The sequence below is a fragment of the Medicago sativa genome, chromosome 3, assembly GCF_051527215.1.
Source record: "Medicago sativa cultivar Bolivia chromosome 3, Bolivia_mono, whole genome shotgun sequence".
NCBI lineage: Eukaryota > Viridiplantae > Streptophyta > Magnoliopsida > Fabales > Fabaceae > Medicago > Medicago sativa.
The window spans coordinates 38,369,528-38,388,416 of NC_140751.1; the positions used below are offsets into that span (position 1 = coordinate 38,369,528).

At 33.5% G+C, this 18,889-nt stretch overlaps 1 pseudogene; it reads left to right on the forward strand.

Annotated features, from left to right (window-relative positions):
- Positions 1 to 13,060: 13,060 nt before the first annotated feature.
- Positions 13,061 to 18,889, forward strand: part of LOC146937510 (uncharacterized) — a 32,890-nt pseudogene continuing 27,061 nt past the window's right edge.

The following is an 18,889-nucleotide window of genomic DNA, read 5'->3' on the forward strand; positions in this document are numbered from 1 at the left end:
GTGAATTAGGTTTCTAGGAATATTGGTTAATTTTTCTTAGTTTAGCGTTGTTGATAATTTTTCCGGTAAATAATGATGAAGGTATGAATGTGGAAAAATAAAAGAGTAAGGGAAGAAGAAAAGACACAAGAGAATTATAGTGGTTTCCCTCTAAACCTTAGGGTCAGTCCACTCCCTTCACACCATGCGAAGGAATTCACTATGTTAGAATCTTTGTTACAAGCAATCTCACCCCAAGACCCCCTAACAATCTTTCTAACATAAACACAAGAAAGAAACCCTCTCTCTTGATTACAACACAAACACCAAACACTTTTGGTGGACTTTGAATCTTCCCGAATCAAAGAACCTTTTACAACAATCACAAGATAGCACCCCACTATCTTTAACAATAATTCTCACCAACAATGGCAAGAAACTTTACAACAAAGTAGTTGAAGAATAACAAATGTATGACTGTATATCTTTATCAATATCACTCTAACAAATGGACTTAGTGCTCAGAAAACTTTTTAATAAATGTTAAAGTGTATGCAATGTTTTCCAAACAATTTGAATGAAAGTTTAAAAGCAAGTGATATTGAAAATGTCAATTGAGATAATGAAAGTTGTTGTATCTAAATTGCTTTGATTCTCAATTGAATTTATAGAGGCTAAAAAGATGTTTATGAAGCAATGTTACTTTTCAAAAAGGATTCCCAATGAATATAAACATATTTAAAATTGCACCTATTCATAAAAATGAGAATGAAAAGAAATTTGGCCGTTGGCAAATAAATTTTCTCTTAAGAATGGAATGCCAACGGTAATAAACTTAAATGCCAACGGATACTTTCTGAATAAAAAATATATGGAACATAAAAATGACTTATGTATTAATTTCTAAGTCATGATGCAATGCTTGGTGTGAAATATGTAACGTAATCCATCAAGCAATTTTTTTTCCAAAAAACAAATCAAAGAGCATTTCAAGATATGCATGATTATGCAATTTTTAATCTCATGGATTGATTAAAAAACATGCTGAAAGATATCTTCAAAGTTATAAACAAAAATGCACCTCTCAAAATATTTCTATGCAAAATCATTTTTAAATGAAAATTGTTGTGAGTGTGTAATTTATTTTCATGAGAGCTTTAGCATTTCTTCATATGAAGATTTAGAAAAAATGTTTGGAATTATTTTCTGAGCATTCTAAGTCTTGTTAAGAATAATGGTGTCAAAGATAAGAACCATACTTACAAGAATATAACTATCAAGCATAAGTCCCATTATCTTCATTCTTCAACTTGAGCCTCCATATAATTTTTCTTCTTTTGTGTTGTGAGTTTGTTATCATCAAAACTCAGCCAAGTCTAAGAATTAAATCTGCTTCACAATCTCCCCCTTTTTGATGATGACAAACCATATCCATTTGACAATGTTTGCTCAACGAAACTCCCCCTATCTTGTATATCTCCCCCTTTGTTTTGCAATTGGATAACCTGAAATAATTTAAACACAAAACACAAACATACACTTTCTCCCCCTTTTGACATCATCAAAAAGAAGAAAAAGAGTAAAATCCAAAGGGTCGTAATATAAGGGAAATAATAAATTTTATATAAAAATACTTGATCTTCTTCACAAAAAATATTCAATGATTCACATCGATTTTTGCACATATGATATGAAATCATTAACACTAAATATAATATGTCCTTGCACTAAACAACAATATTATCTTTAAAGCATGCACTTGTGATATATGACAATTTATAGTCACTACTTTTATAACAAAGCAACATACTCACACGCTTTATAAATGGAACATATCAATTTAGTTACAAAATATTTAGCGACCAAACATACAAGTTTACTTCCTCCAATAAATCATAGTACATTTTTTGACTAATATAATACATAATAGTTTCTCTAAATGCATTACCTTTTAACTACCAAAATTTTAAATCTTAAAACTTTGTATGTATAAAATGGCACGTGCATTCATGAAGATGATTTCCAATTCATATAAAACTTATTTTCAAAGTCCAAAGAAACAACTATCATGAATGCACATAATTTCCAAGATAATTATATGTGTACCTTTCACCGTAGTCATGAATAAATAAGAACATGATAAAGAGTTCAAATAAATTCCAAAGCATCATCAAAGTGTCAATCTTTCTCAAACCATCTTAGTCTTATCATATCATATGATTTTGTATCTTGAAAAACCAATCTTAATTTGACAAGATTAGCATATGGTCTTCAAGTACCTACGAGACAATTAATAGTACTTTCTAGGTACCCATTTTTCTTTGGGTCCTTGTGGGTTAATACCTTTTTTTACCCAAATAAATTCACCATAAGGAACACCAAAGTTTCTTATGTAGCAAGTATTTGGAGTATGCCCTTTTATGTTGCAATAAAAACATGATAAATTAAGAACATGATGTGAACCAAAATTATTTCCTTTAGAGAAATTATTCTTAACATTTGAATTATTTTTCTTAAAAGAATTGTTAGAATAATTTCTTCTTTTAGAATTTTTTCTTTGATTCACATTCTTGGAAGAATTAACAACATGCATTTTCTTGGTTTCTATGTTGTTGGGATTTGTGCTTGCTTTAACAAAGACCGTTTTATTGGTGTTTGGTTTATCAAATTTAGAAAAACCAAGCCCGGTTTTGTTGTTTGAATATCTTTGTCGGCTAAGCACATCATCCAAACTGTTGTGACCTTTTTCAAAATTTTTAATTACTTGATTTAATTCAGCAATTGTTGTTTCATGTTCTTTACATTTATTACATGAAGAACCTTTAACCTTTTCTAATTCTTCTTGTGTATCAAAAGCCTTTCTTTCTAGAGATACATTTTGTTTCTTTTGCTTTGCACAAGTTTTAGAAAGATTAATGAATTTTTCAAACAATTCATCAAATGCATTTTGTAATTCTTCATAAGAAGGTTTAAAATTTAATTCAGAATCACTTACCTCTTGTTCATCATCGGAGTGGTGTGACGCCATTAATGTTAAATTTGCATATTCGTCATCCTCTGATTCTGAAGATGAACTTATATCATTGTCATCCCATGCAATATAGGTCCTTATTGGCTTGAATTCTTTCTTTCCTTTATGGCTACTTTTCCTTGCAAGGGTTGGACAGTCTGCCTTCATATGCCCCTCTTTTCCACATTCGAAGCATGTGAAACTCTGACTTGATGTAGAAACATCATTCTTCTTGTGAAATTTTCTTTTATTTCCAAATTTAATTTTTTTATCCTTTTGAAGGAATTTTCCTAATTTTTTCACAAGAAGAGTAATATTCTCATCTTCATCAGAACTTTCATCTTGTTGAAGAACATTGGACTCTGCCTTCAAGGAGATATTCTTGTGTTTCTTTACACCTTCTTCATGTTGTTCTAGTCTTGCAAGTTCAATTTCATGCTCTTGTAATTTTCCAAAAAGTGCTGCCAACGACATATTTGAAAGACTTTTCTTTTCAGATATGGCTGTTACTTTTGGTTGTCATTCCCTTGTTAGTGACCTGAGAATCTTCAAGTTTATTTCATTGTTGGACAAGGTTTTTCCAAGGGCTGCAAGATGATTGATAATATGTGAAAATCTCTTCTGCATGTCTAGAATCGTTTCTCCTGGTTGCATTCTAAACATCTCGTACTCTTGAGAGAGGGTATTCAATCTGGAACGTTTTACTTCTTCTGTTCCTTCATGTGTTGTTTCCAAAGTGTCCCAGATTTCTTTGGCTGTTTTGCAGTTAGAAATTCTGAAAAACTCATCCATCCCAAGAGAGGATTGAAGAATGTTCTTTGCCTTTTTGTCAAATAACACTTTTTTTCGGTCATCATCATCCCATGATGTTTGTGGTTTGATACCAGTCACACCATTCACAGTTGTAGTGGGAACATAAGGACCATTCTGGACAGCACCCCAAATTTATTCACCTTGGGCTTCTAGATACGTTGTCATCCTAATTTTCCAGAAATCATAATGATCTCCGGTGAAACATGGTGGTCGGTTTGAATTAGGACCTTTTGCTAGAAATGGTTTAGCGGAAGCCATTTTCTGGATCAAAGAAGCAAGTTATCTTTACTCTTGCTCTGATGCCAAATGTAAGTTCAGATTGTAACCTAAGAGGGGGGGTGAATTAGGTTTCTAGGAATATTGGTTAATTTTTCTTAGTTTAGCGTTGTTGATAATTTTTCCGGTAAATAATGATGAAGGTATGAATGTGGAAAAATAAAAGAGTAAGGGAAGAAGAAAAGACACAAGAGAATTATAGTGGTTCCCCTCTAAACCTTAGGGTCAGTCCACTCCCTTCACACCCCGCGAAGGAATTCACTATGTTAGAATCTTTGTTACAAGCAATCTCACCCCAAGACCCCCTAACAATCTTTCTAACATAAACACAAGAAAGAAACCCTCTCTCTTGATTACAACACAAACACCAAACACTTTTGGTGGACTTTGAATCTTCCCGAATCAAAGAACCTTTTACAACAATCACAAGATAGCACCCCACTATCTTTAACAATAATTCTCACCAACAATGGCAAGAAACTTTACAACAAAGTAGTTGAAGAATAACAAATGTATGACTGTATATCTTTATCAATATCACTCTAACAAATGGACTTAATGCTCAGAAAACTTTTTAATAAATGTTAAAGTGTATGCAATGTTTTCCAAACAATTTGAATGAAAGTTTAAAAGCAAGTGATATTGAAAATGTCAATTGAGATAATGAAAGTTGTTGTATCTAAATTGCTTTGATTCTCAATTGAATTTATAGAGGCTAAAAAGATGTTTATGAAGCAATGTTACTTTTCAAAAAGGATTCCCAATGAATATAAACATATTTAAAATTGCACCTATTCATAAAAATGAGAATGAAAAGAAATTTGGCCGTTGGCAAATAAATTTTCTCTTAAGAATGGAATGCCAACGGTAATAAACTTAAATGCCAACGGATACTTTCTGAATAAAAAATATATGGAACATAAAAATGACTTATGTATTAATTTCTAAGTCATGATGCAATGCTTGGTGTGAAATATGTAACGTAATCCATCAAGCAATTTTTTTTCCAAAAAACAAATCAAAGAGCATTTCAAGATATGCATGATTATGCAATTTTTAATCTCATGGATTGATTAAAAAACATGCTGAAAGATATCTTCAAAGTTATAAACAAAAATGCACCTCTCAAAATATTTCTATGCAAAATCATTTTTAAATGAAAATTGTTGTGAGTGTGTAATTTATTTTCATGAGAGCTTTAGCATTTCTTCATATGAAGATTTAGAAAAAATGTTTGGAATTATTTTCTGAGCATTCTAAGTCTTGTTAAGAATAATGGTGTCAAAGATAAGAACCATACTTACAAGAATATAACTATCAAGCCTAAGTCCCATTATCTTCATTCTTCAACTTGAGCCTCCATATAATTTTTCTTCTTTTGTGTTGTGAGTTTGTTATCATCAAAACTCAGCCAAGTCTAAGAATTAAATCTGCTTCACAATCTCCCCCTTTTTGATGATGACAAACCATATCCATTTGACAATGTTTGCTCAACGAAACTCCCCCTATCTTGTATATCTCCCCCTTTGTTTTGCAATTGGATAACCTGAAATAATTTAAACACAAAACACAAACATACACTTTCTCCCCCTTTTGACATCATCAAAAAGAAGAAAAAGAGTAAAATCCAAAGGGTCGTAATATAAGGGAAATAATAAATTTTATATAAAAATACTTGATCTTCTTCACAAAAAATATTCAATGATTCACATCGATTTTTGCACATATGATATGAAATCATTAACACTAAATATAATATGTCCTTGCACTAAACAACAATATTATCTTTAAAGCATGCACTTGTGATATATGACAATTTATAGTCACTACTTTTATAACAAAGCAACATACTCACACGCTTTATAAATGGAACATATCAATTTAGTTACAAAATATTTAGCGACCAAACATACAAGTTTACTTCCTCCAATAAATCATAGTACATTTTTTGACTAATATAATACATAATAGTTTCTCTAAATGCATTACCTTTTAACTACCAAAATTTTAAATCTTAAAACTTTGTATGTATAAAATGGCACGTGCATTCATGAAGATGATTTCCAATTCATATAAAACTTATTTTCAAAGTCCAAAGAAACAACTATCATGAATGCACATAATTTCCAAGATAATTATATGTGTACCTTTCACCGTAGTCATGAATAAATAAGAACATGATAAAGAGTTCAAATAAATTCCAAAGCATCATCAAAGTGTCAATCTTTCTCAAACCATCTTAGTCTTATCATATCATATGATTTTGTATCTTGAAAAACCAATCTTAATTTGACAAGATTAGCATATGGTCTTCAAGTACCTACGAGACAATTAATAGTACTTTCTAGGTACCCATTTTTCTTTGGGTCCTTGTGGGTTAATACCTTTTTTTACCCAAATAAATTCACCATAAGGAACACCAAAGTTTCTTATGTAGCAAGTATTTGGAGTATGCCCTTTTATGTTGCAATAAAAACATGATAAATTAAGAACATGATGTGAACCAAAATTATTTCCTTTAGAGAAATTATTCTTAACATTTGAATTATTTTTCTTAAAAGAATTGTTAGAATAATTTCTTCTTTTAGAATTTTTTCTTTGATTCACATTCTTGGAAGAATTAACAACATGCATTTTCTTGGTTTCTATGTTGTTGGGATTTGTGCTTGCTTTAACAAAGACCGTTTTATTGGTGTTTGGTTTATCAAATTTAGAAAAACCAAGCCCGGTTTTGTTGTTTGAATATCTTTGTCGGCTAAGCACATCATCCAAACTGTTGTGACCTTTTTCAAAATTTTTAATTACTTGATTTAATTCAGCAATTGTTGTTTCATGTTCTTTACATTTATTACATGAAGAACCTTTAACCTTTTCTAATTCTTCTTGTGTATCAAAAGCCTTTCTTTCTAGAGATACATTTTGTTTCTTTTGCTTTGCACAAGTTTTAGAAAGATTAATGAATTTTTCAAACAATTCATCAAATGCATTTTGTAATTCTTCATAAGAAGGTTTAAAATTTAATTCAGAATCACTTACCTCTTGTTCATCATCGGAGTGGTGTGACGCCATTAATGTTAAATTTGCATATTCGTCATCCTCTGATTCTGAAGATGAACTTATATCATTGTCATCCCATGCAATATAGGTCCTTATTGGCTTGAATTCTTTCTTTCCTTTATGGCTACTTTTCCTTGCAAGGGTTGGACAGTCTGCCTTCATATGCCCCTCTTTTCCACATTCGAAGCATGTGAAACTCTGACTTGATGTAGAAACATCATTCTTCTTGTGAAATTTTCTTTTATTTCCAAATTTAATTTTTTTATCCTTTTGAAGGAATTTTCCTAATTTTTTCACAAGAAGAGTAATATTCTCATCTTCATCAGAACTTTCATCTTGTTGAAGAACATTGGACTCTGCCTTCAAGGAGATATTCTTGTGTTTCTTTACACCTTCTTCATGTTGTTCTAGTCTTGCAAGTTCAATTTCATGCTCTTGTAATTTTCCAAAAAGTGCTGCCAACGACATATTTGAAAGACTTTTCTTTTCAGATATGGCTGTTACTTTTGGTTGTCATTCCCTTGTTAGTGACCTGAGAATCTTCAAGTTTATTTCATTGTTGGACAAGGTTTTTCCAAGGGCTGCAAGATGATTGATAATATGTGAAAATCTCTTCTGCATGTCTAGAATCGTTTCTCCTGGTTGCATTCTAAACATCTCGTACTCTTGAGAGAGGGTATTCAATCTGGAACGTTTTACTTCTTCTGTTCCTTCATGTGTTGTTTCCAAAGTGTCCCAGATTTCTTTGGCTGTTTTGCAGTTAGAAATTCTGAAAAACTCATCCATCCCAAGAGAGGATTGAAGAATGTTCTTTGCCTTTTTGTCAAATAACACTTTTTTTCGGTCATCATCATCCCATGATGTTTGTGGTTTGATACCAGTCACACCATTCACAGTTGTAGTGGGAACATAAGGACCATTCTGGACAGCACCCCAAATTTATTCACCTTGGGCTTCTAGATACGTTGTCATCCTAATTTTCCAGAAATCATAATGATCTCCGGTGAAACATGGTGGTCGGTTTGAATTAGGACCTTTTGCTAGAAATGGTTTAGCGGAAGCCATTTTCTGGATCAAAGAAGCAAGTTATCTTTACTCTTGCTCTGATGCCAAATGTAAGTTCAGATTGTAACCTAAGAGGGGGGGTGAATTAGGTTTCTAGGAATATTGGTTAATTTTTCTTAGTTTAGCGTTGTTGATAATTTTTCCGGTAAATAATGATGAAGGTATGAATGTGGAAAAATAAAAGAGTAAGGGAAGAAGAAAAGACACAAGAGAATTATAGTGGTTCCCCTCTAAACCTTAGGGTCAGTCCACTCCCTTCACACCCCGCGAAGGAATTCACTATGTTAGAATCTTTGTTACAAGCAATCTCACCCCAAGACCCCCTAACAATCTTTCTAACATAAACACAAGAAAGAAACCCTCTCTCTTGATTACAACACAAACACCAAACACTTTTGGTGGACTTTGAATCTTCCCGAATCAAAGAACCTTTTACAACAATCACAAGATAGCACCCCACTATCTTTAACAATAATTCTCACCAACAATGGCAAGAAACTTTACAACAAAGTAGTTGAAGAATAACAAATGTATGACTGTATATCTTTATCAATATCACTCTAACAAATGGACTTAATGCTCAGAAAACTTTTTAATAAATGTTAAAGTGTATGCAATGTTTTCCAAACAATTTGAATGAAAGTTTAAAAGCAAGTGATATTGAAAATGTCAATTGAGATAATGAAAGTTGTTGTATCTAAATTGCTTTGATTCTCAATTGAATTTATAGAGGCTAAAAAGATGTTTATGAAGCAATGTTACTTTTCAAAAAGGATTCCCAATGAATATAAACATATTTAAAATTGCACCTATTCATAAAAATGAGAATGAAAAGAAATTTGGCCGTTGGCAAATAAATTTTCTCTTAAGAATGGAATGCCAACGGTAATAAACTTAAATGCCAACGGATACTTTCTGAATAAAAAATATATGGAACATAAAAATGACTTATGTATTAATTTCTAAGTCATGATGCAATGCTTGGTGTGAAATATGTAACGTAATCCATCAAGCAATTTTTTTTCCAAAAAACAAATCAAAGAGCATTTCAAGATATGCATGATTATGCAATTTTTAATCTCATGGATTGATTAAAAAACATGCTGAAAGATATCTTCAAAGTTATAAACAAAAATGCACCTCTCAAAATATTTCTATGCAAAATCATTTTTAAATGAAAATTGTTGTGAGTGTGTAATTTATTTTCATGAGAGCTTTAGCATTTCTTCATATGAAGATTTAGAAAAAATGTTTGGAATTATTTTCTGAGCATTCTAAGTCTTGTTAAGAATGATAGTGTCAAAGATAAGAACCATACTTACAAGAATATAACTATCAAGCCTAAGTCCCATTATCTTCATTCTTCAACTTGAGCCTCCATATAATTTTTCTTCTTTTGTGATGTGAGTTTGTTATCATCAAAATTCAGCCAAGTCTAAGAATTAAATCTTCTTCACATTTTTACTCTCAAATATGTTGAGGGCTTGATGCCCTGAATTGGTACCACATGCATTTGCATTGTCGAGATGATTTAAGATGATAGAGTTACATAGTCTAGTTGAAGTTGCATAGTCGAGTTAAAGTCGTTAATTGGATAAGTTGTTATCCATGAGTTGTTAATGAAGTTCTCTATGAATGATTATTGCTATGGTAAACTGATGATATCCATGTTGTTAAATGTAATTGATGAATTATATGCTTAATATTATTGTTTGTGAATCTCACCCCTTCTGCTTGAAAATGTTACTCTTCGTATGGGTAACTTGCAGGTAACCAAGATTAGTCACGATCGTGAGTAGACTCTCTTACAAGTGTGTCCTAGGTGCTCTGATACGTAACGGGATGGGAATTTTGTCATTGCTTTCTGTTCCTTACGTATTCCTTTATGAATCTTTCAAGAATTGTTGTTGAACTAAGTTTAATAAGATTTTATGTTGAGACCCTTGTGCCAAAGATTAGTTTAGATGTTGAATAATTCCACTGCGAAGTATTGAATGTTACGTTGTTGAATTTTGAAGGATAAATAGTTATTTATTCCGTTTATGATTTTATGAAAATAAATGTGACATTCCGTTTAAGTAGAAAAACTCTGATTTATTTATGAAATTTTTATGTTGGGAAAACGGGGTGTTACAGGTGGTGTCTTCATCTCGGAATTTTTTTAAAAAGGGGGTACGTTCTAATCAACGGTGCATTAAGGTTGATGACAATGTTCAGAAGTGGAAGAAAGTGAATGGGATGCTACGTCATCCAATCCATAGTTTGAAGAAAGTGGAGAGGCTACATATTCAAGATCGGAAAGCGGTTATGAAAATTCTAAAGAAAAAAGGATGTAAATTTCAAGGGTCAGCTAAGTTGAAAAAGGCAGTAAAATTGATCTTTCAAGAGTTATCTGACAAAACTTCTTCTTCTGGTTCGGCTAACACTGATTGGAAACATTGGGTAGTTGTGCATGGGAGTGTGTAACACCCTGTTCTCCCAACGTCGTAATATTAAATATAATATACATCAGAGTCAAACAAATAATGAGGTATTACACAACATATCAAAATTTCATCATAAATAGAAATAATACTATTTATTTAAACAACCATCAACCTCATAAATATCGCAGCGGAAATAATTTCTTTTAACATAATCCAGCGTCTACGTAACTTAGCACAAAGCCCTCAACAAAATCATAATTTTCTTCAATATTATTCTTCAACATTAATAAACCTCCAACAATAAAATACTTGCATAAATACGATACATAAGGAATAAGGAAAACATTAGCGACGATCCCCATCCTAATATGTATCAGAGCCCTAGACACTAGAGCCATACCTACTAATCTTCAGAACCTGCAGGTTACCCATACGAAGGGCAACAATTTCAAGCAGAAGGGGTGAGATACACATCCAATAATAATAATATATAATTCATCAAATTAAGGAAAACAACAACAATTCAACAACAAGCATTATCAAGTTCATATATGCGTATATATATATATATATATATATATATATATATATATATATATATATAACTCAGCATCATATTCATTTTCAACAACATTAAACAACATCAACAACAACACAAACGTCATTATCAACAATGAACACCAACTATTCAACCGACAACGACAACTAAGACAATGCAACTCCGACAATAACTAATGCATTATGCATGTGGTACCAACTACGCGCGTTGAATGCTAAGCATTCCAGGGCATAAGCCCCCACCAATTTGGATGGTTAAAGCATCCCAGGCATAAGCCCCCACCAAGTGAATGATAAACATTCCAGGGCATAAGCCCCCACCTGTTGAATGACTAGCATTCTAGGGCATAAGGGGTCCATAACATGAGTATGCAAATGGACTCGACTAGTGTATATCAACATACAACTCCAACAACATCTATGACAACAACAATGTGCCTAAGCATTTATGACACATAACCCCACAACTTAAACAACATCGACACAATAACACCAAACAACGGAATTCATCAACATAGCACATATACATTAATTGATTACATTCATATCAAACCAAAACATTCTTCAAAATAAATCGAGTTTGATCAGTAAGACATAAGCCAAATACTCGTAAAACACTTCAACTGAGTCCCTAATACTTAAGTTTGAAGTTGGGAAACCAACCATAAGTTTTTGGACTAACTCGGAATTAGTATGCTGAGTTTTTCTTAAGTTTTCTCAAGACCCATCTGCGCTATTTGCATCATAACTCAAAATTTACAAATAATTTTCTAGTCACTCCAAAGCCATTAGGAAGCTAACTCAATTATCTACAACTTTCATGTTTACACCGAAAGCTAATTCAAAACAGAAACGGGTGAAAAAGACGCAAGAACGCAAAACAGGGAAAGCTGTCAAATCGGAGTACGATTTGGAAAATCGGAGCACGATTTTTTGGGTCAAAATTTGCATTTTCATTCGTAAATAATCGGAGCACGATTTGGCAAAATCGAAGCACGATTTGGCACAGGTTGTTACGATTTTTGCACCATTTTTCACCCCAAAACCCAATTTTTGATCCCCTAATCACCCAAAATGAATTAGAACAATGTTTACAGGTTCTATATACAACATAGCAACCAAAACAACATAGAAACATTCATCAAACAACACAATTCATCATATTTTCCTCAATTAACATAAAACTTCTAACCATAAAACCAAGAACAACAATTCATCAAAAATTACAATTATATATACATATTATTGAAAGGAATCCCACCCTTACCTTAACTCCGTAAAATCTACAGCAAGAAATGGTTGGATTCTCTCTTCCTAGCTCTTCTCCTAGCTTTCTCTTCTTTCTCTCAAAAACTCCTTTTTTCTTTTTTGTACGTGAAAAATGTTTTGTCTGACTTTTCTTTCTTTTACTCAAAACTATAACATCCCCTTTTCTCACTCAACTCCCACTAAACTCACATAATTACTACTTAATTTCTTTCTTTTACTCAAAACTATAACATCCCCTTTTCTCACTCAACTCCCACTAAACTCACATAATTACTACTTAATTCCCATTAACCAAAATAATAATATTTTACTCCTATTTTATTAAGTAACAACATATATTTAAATAAAACACGTCGCACCAAAAGTCATATATTTCACATAAAATTATATATATAACAAATAAAGTCATATAAAAATATTCACACATCTACTAAAAATGGGGCGTTACAGAGTGAGCTGGTGGTACGAGAGGATGTGATGTTGGCAAGAAAGGGAAGGGGGAAGAGGAAAGGACGGTTGTGAGGGAGGTGGGTCAGGGGAGGAGGCAGAGGGGGGTTCGTAGGTGGTGTGGGAGGTGGTGAGTGGTGTGAGGGTGAGGGTGTGGGAGATGAATTTGATATCTTGGAATGTAAGGGGATTGGGTGTTTATGAGAAGCAGAAGGAAGTTCGATCTTTGGTGAAGGAGAAGTGTCCGTTGATTTTGTGTATCCAAGAGACAAAGCTTCAATTGTGCGATGATGGTGTGTGTGGTTCGACTTGGAATGGCCAGCAGTCTGCATTTTCTTTTCGACCGTCCCTAGGGGCGTCAGGAGGGTTGATGACTATTTGGGATACTTCGGAGGTTGAGGTGTGCTATTCTGGCAGTTGTGATCACGTTGAGTATACATGGCCGGTTTATTTCTTCTAATGAGGAGTTCCACTTATTCAATGTGTATGCACCGTGTGATGTCAACGCTAGATAAGTGCTTTGGGATAATTTATCGGTTCGGCTTCAGGCTTTACGGGGAAAGAAGGTGTGTGTTTGTAGTGACTTTAATGTGGTGCGGTGTAGAGAAGTGTCGCGTCATTTTCCGGAGATCAAGGCTATTTGATTAGCTTTTGACTCACTAGTTATTTAACGACACAGAACATTTAATTTTTTAAGGAAAAGGGGGAAAAAGTTCAAACTACCCCGTATTTGAAAAGATTTTGGGTTCAGGGGTTAGTTACATAACGGGAAGGTATTAGCACCCTTTATGTTCGTAGTATCTTACGGGAACCTCTTGATTTTATTTATATAATGTGCTATAAAATTGCTTGCTTTAAAAAAATGGAATTTAGAGTGATTAAAAAATAAAGACCTAATTTATCTACATTTTTTATTGTTTGGAAGGACAAGCCCTTTGCCTACTTACCCGTGAGGGTAAGTAGGCAAAGGGCTTGATTAAAAAATTGATTAATGTTTGATTTAAGAAAATAAAATGAAAAAGACGGTCACTTGATTTTGTTATTTGCATGTTTTTTTTTTGTTTTTAAATAATTGGACTAAAATTAAACTAACTAAGCAGAAAAGTAAAGCGTAGGGTACCTTATGGTGGCGTTGGACCACCACGAGGACCTTTTACCTAAACTACCAAGCATAAAAGGTAAACATACACACACATGCACCTAAAGCTATTACAAAAAAACCTATTATACATTCTAGGGTCTGCAATAAAATAAATTACATTAAAGCCTATTTTTACATTCTAAACGATAAAAATAAATGACATAAAAAGAATATGAAAGAAATAAATGCAGAATAATAAACCTAAACTAAGAAAAAAATGCTAGAGAAAATAAAAATGCATGAAGAAAAAAAAAATAAAAGAAATGTGAAGAGGCCACCAGTTCTTTTATAATGGAATCTCTTTTAACTTTGGAGAGAAGCCACAGCCTTGCAAACACCTGCAATTTTCTGAAAACTTTAAGTGAGTTCAAGTCCACTGCTACAATAGAAAGTTATACTAATATAATATTGAAACATAACAACCGCGGCGGTAGAAAATTAATGATTGGAATTGGAATACAACGGCACTGTTATGAAGCAACAACGATGGAATAATAACAGCAGCAACAACGAACACGGCAACAGCAAATTTGGAATTTAATTATGCAACAATAGTGGGGAAAAGGTATGGAATGGCAGGTGCAACTAATAACAGCGATGAAACACAAAGAAACATACATGAAACTTAAGGAAAATAATTAAATAAGCTATTGGATTAACACGGCAGCATGAATTGAAATTGTTTGAAAATAATGCTAGTGATCAAAAGGAGATAGTAATTGAAATTGGAACCACGTATGGCAGCAATAATTAAAATTGATAAGAATCATAAACATTGAATTCAAAATTGCAAAGAAATAAGGGTTTGAAAACTAAAGATCTTATGCGGTGGCTAAAGGTTCTGAAAATAAATAAATTCAAACTAAAAAAACTAGGGTTTTGGTTTGTTTTCTGGAATATTTTGTGTGCGTGATTGTGTGTGTACACTGTTTCTTTTATAGTATTAGGACTAGGGTTAGAGTTTGTTAAAATGAGGCAAAAAATCTGCACTTGGGATTGGAACAAAAGGGGGAACGCATTTGCACTTAGCTTCGATTTCACAGCTTGCACATTTTGGATTGGGATGATTTTGGGATATGGACAAATTTTGGATATGAGCAAATTTTGTATATCAGCAAATTTTGGGCTTATCGCACTCACTTATACGTTTTGGACAATAACAAGAAAAAGTAAAAAAATAAAAATGCAAAGAGATAATGACCAAATAGAACAAAATTAAAATAAAGATTAAAGATCAAAATAAAGATTAAAAATTAAAGTTAAAAAGTTAATTAGAACATTTAATTAAAAGATGAAAATATATATTAAAAAACAACATAAAATAAAGAGAGAAGAGGTCCCGACTCGGAACCAAAAAATGAGGTATTTTAAAATACCTCTCCGTCGAACTTTTCATTGAAAAGTCATAGATTATTCATGATCGAAGAGTGTATGAATGTTGGAACTTAGGTCAAAAATTGAGGTATGACAGATGCCCCTATTTAAGTTTCTTCGTCTGAAGATTTGAAGATGGAATCTTTGATTCGATGGGCCGAAGAGACTTAAATACAAAAATACACCAATTTTGACCTAAGTCGTTATGAATGCTTGTGATGTAATTATGAATGCATGACGGCGAAGATGATTTGACTCGAAAGAGAAACAACAACGGGATACCCAAGTTCGTTAAAGAAAAGGGATCCGACTCTGCTAGGGGATATTATAGTTTCACTGGGGAAGATGACTGTCAGCTGGAGACAAAACTTTTTAGCGACACCTCTTGACCAGACACACTGGGGATGACACTCTTGACGAAAATAAGGATTACAAGTTGTCCGTTTGTTGGAACTTGTCACTTGAAACGATTGATTAGTGACATCTCTTGACCAGACACACTGGGATGACACTCATTGATGAAAATAAGATTACAAGCTGTTCGTTTGTCGGAACTTGCCACTTGAAATGGTTGATTAGCGAAATCTCTTGACCAAGCAAATTGGGGATGACCCTCTTGATGAAAATAAAGACTACAAGTTGTTCGTTTGTTGGAACTTGCTACTTGAAATGATTGATTAGTGACATCTCTTAACCAGACACATTGGGGATGACACTTTTGAAAGGGTTCAAGATGTCCTTTTGTCGGAAACTAGCCCTTTGAAATTGATTAGTGACACCTCTTGAACAGATATACTGGGGATGACACTTTTGAAAGGGTTCAAGCTGTCCTTTTGTCGGAAACTAGCCACTTGAAATTGATTGAAGGTAGATTCAAGTTGTCCTTTTGTCGGAACTAGCCGCTTGAAATTGATTGATTTGACTCAAACTGTCCTTTTGTCGGAACTAGCCACTTGAAATTGATTTGATTAGTGACATCTCTTGAACAGATAAACTGGGGATGACACCATTGAAATTGATTTGATTAGTGACATCTCCTGAACAGATAAACTGGGATGACACTTTTGACATTCCGTTATCCGACAAAACGGGGAATGACACTTGAGAGAATAGAAATTGAGTGACGCCTCGTCATCCGACTTACCGGGAGATGACACTCTTTGACATTCCGTAATTCGATAAACTAGGGAATGAAACACTTGATATTCCGTAATCCGACAAAGCAAGGAATGATGATTTTGATCTTCCGTAATCCGACAACGCGGGGAATTGAAACACTTGACATTCCGTATTCCGACAATGCGGGGAATTGAAACACTTGATATTCCGTAATCCGACAAACTGGGGAATAACACATTTGTGAAAGTAGAAATTAAGTGATTGCAAGTTGTTCGTTTGTTCGAACTTGTTGCTTGATTTAAGGATGATTGAGGACCGACTGAAAGGATATAGCCGAACAAGACTTTGGGCAACTGATGCAACCAAGCATGAATGATGTTGTGTACATATTGTGTATGCATGAATGTATGAATGTGTGAAAGTATTAATGTATGAATGTATGATTGTATTAATGCATGAATGTATGAATGTAGCTTGTACGACTGTATAAACTGTATATGACAGGTGACTTGATGAAACGAGACAAGACAGGTAAGATGGGAGGCGGACTGACATCGCAGTACAAACACTCAGCAAACTTCCTTGGAGATGATATTATTGTGAACTAATCGAGCCGTTGACGGGGCGGAGCCCGGCATAAGGTAGCAACTGATGTCTCCTGGGGGAGAGCCCATTGTTTAGCCAAAAGTCTAGAAGAAGTCGCCATTTGTAAACCAGCACAGAGTGCTCTTCCCCTGGCATGCTTCAGTAATCATGTTTTTTTTTGTTTTTGCTTTTGAAAATCCCTAACTTTTGCCTGGACCGCCCTTTCGGGTTTTCAGTCCACCGGGAATATATTCCTTTTTTATACCCCTAATTTTTGCCTGGACCGCCCTTTCGGGTTTTCAGTCCACCAGGGCGCTCTCTATTGCCTAAGTCGCCTTTTCAGGTTTTTAACTTAGCGAGCTCTTTTTTTTTTGTATATATTTTTTTGATTTTTTTGTATTGTGACAGCATATTGCTCAAAGCAGAGGCCCTCTCCATAGTGCTTTGTTATGTTTCTCTTCTGGAATGTAACCGTTCTCGAGGCGGATGCTGATGTACGCTTCACCTACTCACGAGTTCGAATAGAGTGTGTTTGTTGTTCACACTTTTCAAAAGATGTAAAAAAGTTTTGTATTTTGAAATTTTTTACTTCAAGTATTGCCATAAAAAATAGAAGAAATTTTGCGAATAGAATGAATAAGAGTTCCAAATAAATGGGCACATGCTCAAATTTGATGAATTGAGTGGTGACCTGCCAATGACATTGCTCCACGGATCTTTGAAAAAATTTGGAAAATGGTAAATATAATGGGAAGGTACATTGAACACAATATCCGTAACTCCCTAACAACTTTAAATTGCCCCTGTTCCGAGACTTTGATCAGCAGATGCTTCGAATCAGAGGTTCTTTTGACGACAGATATGCCCCAAGTGGATTGTGCTTGACCGGAGGCAGTTACTTTGTCTTTTGATCCTTAACTTTTGCATAGATCACCCTCTTCGGGTTTCAACCTATCAGGATAATTATACTTTTTTATCTAATATTATGCTAATTATATAATCGAAAATCAAATCGAAGTACTCTCATGTCCATTAAAAAAAGAGAAAAGGAAAACTCGCCGTCAAATCTCATCTAGAAACATCATTAGTCGATGCAATCTCACCTTAAACCCATTAATACCCAAAAATTCCACCACACAAAAAACCAATTAATCCCCCGTAAAAAAATTCATATTCAATTGATTTCTAGTTATTCATCAATCAATCTCGTACATCGTTCGTTCCTATCTCTGGTTCTTCACTCCTATGCCATCAAACCCATCAATGGAATCTCCTGTTATTCATCAAGCCCTTCAATCTAACTCTACCGTTCCTGAATCAAACTCTAAGTCTCATGCCCTCCAATTTTGCAATCGCTATCCAGTTTCACAATAGTTCTCCAGTTTCGCGGTCAAACTCTCCCGTACCTAGATATTCAATTTCTCGATCGATAAAAGCTAAGGTATTCAAGTCATTTATCTATTATTGTTTTATTTTATTCATCAATCAAGTTCCTCAATCTATCTGTGCTTGTTTGTTATATCTTCACTTCTCTAGTGTTTGTTTACTCTTCATTCGATGGTTAAACGTTCTAGTTGATTTATTTAAGAACAGTGTCTTTGTGAAAAGATTAACAATTTATGGTTTATTGACAAAGAAAAATAATAGATTTTTATGTGAGTGTTTTAGGTAACCATATTAAAACGAGGGTTTTGACGTTTCAGATGATATTGGCAATTTTGTAGTCTTAGCTGAAAATTGATCATGTTGTTTGTGTTCTATTATGATCTT